The sequence below is a fragment of the Eschscholzia californica genome, unplaced genomic scaffold, assembly GCF_041429995.1.
Source record: "Eschscholzia californica isolate CP2 unplaced genomic scaffold, dmEscCali1.0.p SCAF_2, whole genome shotgun sequence".
NCBI lineage: Eukaryota > Viridiplantae > Streptophyta > Magnoliopsida > Ranunculales > Papaveraceae > Eschscholzia > Eschscholzia californica.
The window spans coordinates 18,367,321-18,372,715 of record NW_028238309.1 but is presented as its reverse complement, the minus strand read 5'-3'; the positions used below and the strand labels follow the sequence as shown (position 1 = coordinate 18,372,715).

Here is a 5,395-nt window from a genome sequence, read left to right as displayed (position 1 = left end):
TTGCGAAAGCTATTTGGTTTCATTTTCAGGTCAGATCGGATCAATTAACTACGGTTCAGCTTTGGATAAAACAATGGAAAAGCCTCGATGAAGAGGCTAACAATTTATATGCGAAAATACTATGGTTTATCTGGAAAGCCAGATGCGAAAATTGCTTTTCTACCAATAAACAAACCCCTATACAAATGATCTCAAGGATTAGCAATACTTCCACCATCCCACTCAAATTTGAGTCTATTATCACTAACAAATGCAGGGCAAAACCAAAGAATCAAATGGAGACCTCCATCGACACCATTCCTAAAGTTCAACGTCGACGCCTCTTTTTCCACCATCATTGAACCATCATGTATCAAATGCATCATTCACGATGCAGATGCGAACTTTATCATGGCAGCAACAGACTCAGTAAGATGTCAGAATGCGGAAGAATGCGAAAGCATCGCTGTTCATTCTAGTATGTTATGGGCTATACAACTGGGCATCAGTCATATTCATATAGAAAGCGATAATTAAACAGTAATCCAGTACATCAACGACAACGGTGAAGGGCTTCATTGGCAATCCAAAAAGATCTTGAAACAAGTGATAGCTCTAAAAGATAAAGTTCAAGGCATTATCTTTACCTATACTCCTAGGGAAAACAACATCCAGGCTGATGGTTTAGCGAAATGGGGTAGAAGTCATGGGCAGAGAGTTATTTGGAATGTTGTACCGTCTTTTGTACCCAAACTTCTGTAAAAACCTTGTTCTTTTATGGTTTTAATGCAATTTCCTTTCATAAAAAAAGGGTAGTTCCGGATAAAGTTGAATTGTCCTCGAGAGCCAAATCTAAATGTCAGACACTTATTGGAGCAAAAATGGTGAGCTTTTCACGAATTGGGGGTCAAACCGGAATCAACTATTATTTTAACCGCTGCTTAAAAGTATTTTCTTATCTATCCTTTTTCTTTCTTAAAAGTATTTTCTTATCTATTTTCGGCAATTTTCAATCAAACTTTAAAATTTTTCAATCTCCCATCCTCTCTCTCTCTATTTCATCATCATCATCATCATCATCATCATCATCATCATCAGCATCATCATCATCATCATCATCATCATCATCATCATTTCTTTATCTACTTCCCTCCTCCATCTCCCTCTTTCTAAAGATTCAAACAGTTGCTGGTCTGATTTGTGCATCATCATCATCATTGCTTTATCTATTTCCCTCTTTCTAGAGATTTAAACAGTTGCTGGTCTGATTTGTATATCAGTGACTAACCACACTTATTGGTTCGCATAGGAATTATTCAAGAGATGTATGTCGGGAATAGAAATCAAACTATCCATATAAGGAATCTCCATAGAAAATAATTACAAAGTTAGTACAGACTAACTCAATCCACCTATAGTTTTCAGATAGGTGATTTAATGAGCTCAAGCTCATACCCAAAGATATCTACAAAATAAAGGTACGTACCTTCCTAAATTAAATGGATAGTTTTTTAAGCGAAAAATAAGGCACATTGTACTTCCGTAATTACAGAAAGCGCCATCGAATTTTGGACAGATTAAAGAACAACGTGGATTTCAAAGATGAGTTCTAGTTGGAGAAAAATTTCTATCGGGGGGAGATAACCCATTAAACAAATTATTTCTAGAATTACTACATTGCCAAACTACAATAAATTAGAAAAGAAAAATACTGTAGAAGTTGGTTATGAAATTTTTTAACAATGTTAGACCATAATCATGTAGAGTTCATAAATTAAATTAGTTGGAAATTGAACTCATAAATTAACACAGTATAAGTGAAATTCTTGAGAAAATTAATTAGCTACTAGAAAATTCCATGCCTCACTTTTGGGTCCAACCTAATGTGCCCATTCAAATGCACAAAGGTAGACAATATCGAGGTCATCCTTTATATATATGTGGAATTGGAACATTTATTTTAGAATTGCCTTAACAAAGTGATTTTTCTTCTAGGATATCACAATTGCAATAATCTTTGGCTTTTCTTGAATACCTCTCCTAAGCGGCGGATAAGTTACATTTTGAGTTTCTGATAGCACACACAAAGCACAGTTGAAAGTAGTAGCAAATAAACAATCCATATCAGGTTAAGTAAACCAATGCCCTTTACCACAATATTCTTCGTAATAGTCAAATACTTCTCCAATATATATGTAACGATCAACACCCAAATGCTCAAAGAATAGAAATTCATCTTCTTTTAATGTCTCAAGCATTTTCTTACGCACAATTACCCATCCATCTTCTTTGTCCAAGTTTTAAAATTCTGCACAACACCTGTATCCACAATGACCATCACCTAAAACATCCTCTAACCTTTCAATGACATCTTGCTTAACCCTTACTCCCAACTGGACAATAAACTCTCCAACACCCATTCATCGGACATATATTTTAATATGAGATTTTGACTAACATAATCCGTCTTCTTTGTGTTTAGGTTATGACAACTAAACAACTGACCAAAATCTTTATCAACATCGGAGTAGAAAGAAATTAAATCCATGTCCCACTGTGAGGTGTTGTCTTTTGTTTCAGGTGGAAGATCCTTATCAAGGTCCGGTAAAAGAATTTTTTTCTTCTTATTCACTGCATAAGCATCAACTGCGTAGGGGCCCTTTAAATAATGAAGATCATTAGTAAATTTTAAAAAAAGTTGAATTACGTGTAACTTAAAAATATTGTTACCTGACTCATTAGAATGTCGTCGCTTGTGCTAGAAAGTATGTGTTTATCCTTACCACTACGACATATAATATAATTTTTAAGTTAGTAAGATTTTTTCGTTGACTCTAATAAAATTTGTATTATCTTATAATCAATCCAAGATTTTATTCTTTTTCTCCGGCCTTTGTGCTTGACAATAGGTGGTTCTAACAGTTGCATTTTCTCCTTAGATGAATTGTTAGTCATATTTTTTTTAGATATGTTAGTAGTGTCATTCTTCATTGCACATTCGACTTATTTGAAAGCATTATGTAAGCTATCTATTGTCACCTTATACAATTCAATAGATGTTGCACCCTTAGCTGCAATATTGATTGCCTCTTGACAAAATTTACTATATCTAATAGCAACACTTTCATTCAAGTCACCTACCACTTCTTTACCTTTTTCATCAATCACCGGTCTATATTTTGCATATCTTGTCTACCTCTTTAGTATGTACTGGATTGGAATACTTTGAACATCTTCAACTAAAAAAATCTTAAGAATATGTTTACAAAAATAGTCTGCAAATTCTAAAAGTTGACAACTACAGCTTATAGTCATGTCAAGAGAGTAAAAAATGACCATACGTGTTGCTTGTGTATTCTGATCTCCATAGAAGATATCTAGATTTTGTCCCTTCTCTCCCTACCAATTCATGTCGATATGAAATACCTTCAAGAAATTTTTGAAAGATAGTTCATGTGTAAATTTCTGCTGCTTGTTTCTCAATATTTATTGAAAATTTGAAAGCCCTTATTTTATGACTGGTCTCGTAGTCTTCGTCATTTTCCGCTTTTCTTCTAGCTAATACCACCCTTTCATATTTTTTTAATAGATTCAACTAAAGGCAAACTTTTTTTCAAGTACCCATTGAAGAAGGAATTGATACTCTCACTACGTTGAGTTGTATACGTTGCTGCACAAAATATATCTCTTGTATAAGCTGATGCCCATTTTTGTTTTCTTTGAAATAGCCTTGTCAACCAATTATTATTTTTTAAACTGTATCTTTTCAACATTGCTTCCCAATTTGAGTGAAACTCTTCAATTGTCTCGTTTGATACAAACAATTATTAAAGTCACGAGTAAAACTCTTGTGGTCATTAATAATATGAGATAAATTCTTCATTGCATTTCTACAGATATGCCACAAACAATAACGATGTCGCGTACTTGGTAATACCCTCGCAATGGCTCCCCCAATAGCAGATTCTTGATCAGTAAGAATCACTTTTGGTTGTTTACCATTCATTGATCTCATCCATGTTTCCATAACCATCACTAAAGATTCTTCTGATTCATTATAAAGTAATGCACCACCAAATAATATTGTTTGGTAATGATGGTTGATGGCAACAATTGGGACAAAAGGCATGTCATACCTGTTAGTTCCATATGTAGGATCGAAACAAACAACATCTCCAAAGTAATGGTAATCCATCCTTGACCTAGCATCAATCCAAAAGAAATTTGTTATTTGACTTTCTAAATTAACTTGGATAGAATAAAAAAATGATGGGTTCTTCATATGTTGACGTTTCAAATAATCAAGTAAAACTTATGCGTCACTTTTTCCGTGCTCTTTTTTCCTCTTTGTATTAAAGAAATTTCTCGCATCCCACGCCATATAATTCATCACAAGATTTGTTTTCATACCTGCTGAACGCATGTTATTCAAAAGTACTCCTTGACCTTCTGTTATCTTTTATGTGATCGAAGCTTATGTATTTTGCTAGAAGGCACAAGATTATGATTGTGTTCTTCTACAAATTGAGAGACTACCCATTTAGATTCTGCTATCAATCTTTGCAATCCGTTCTTGTTTCACAACGATTCTTTTTTTTTGTCTTTGAAATTATTAAATGTATTAGAATTACACAATCCTTGTAATGAGCAACAGTATTTACGACCTATTATTGTGTTGGTGCGATTAGACTTACTTGTCAAAGACTTTCCGACACTAAATCCCATCATGAATGTATATTGGTTGTAGAAGTTGTAAGCTTCATTGGGAGATTCAAATTCCATGCCAACATATGACCTTAGTTCATCTATCTCATAATGAATATCATCACATTCTTCTTCAAGTACATGTCTATCTAATTCTTCATGTTCTTCGTTGATTCCATGATTTAAATTACATTCGTCATTTCTCTTATGTGTACTGTAAATCTCATAGTTTTTCTCACTATCAAGATTTATTTCCAGAGATTCACCCTCATCAATATTGAGAAACATACTTTTTTGTGGAAGCATGTTCTCGAAGATAGAAGAGTTTGTTTATTGAAAGCGCTAATTACTGTGAGAATCTGTACAGAAGAAGAAATTTTTTTTGTATAGTTAAAATTTGAAATCTTGTTGCAATTTAATTTGTCATGGTTTTTTGGTTAAAGAAACTCTCTCTAAAATGATGAAAAGAAGAAAAAAGAAACTCTATAAATTAAAAAGAAATAAAATCTCAGGTTTCTGTGTATAAGAATACTCATGACTTTGTCAAATAGAAACAAATTGTTACCTACAAACTTCAATATCTCCCCCAATAGAAATTTTTCTCCAACTATGACTCACCTTTGAATGAAGATATCTACAAAATCCAACGGTTAATTAGCTCAAGCTAAACACAAGGGTATGAACTTTAGCTCATTAAATCACCTCTCTAGTT

General features: G+C 33.4%; 1 pseudogene; it reads right to left on the bottom strand.

The window, feature by feature from the left end:
- Window positions 1-2,982: 2,982 nt before the first annotated feature.
- On the bottom strand, window positions 2,983-4,989 carry LOC147556645 (protein FAR1-RELATED SEQUENCE 5-like; annotated as a pseudogene).
- Between the last annotated feature and the right edge of the window lie 406 nt (window positions 4,990-5,395).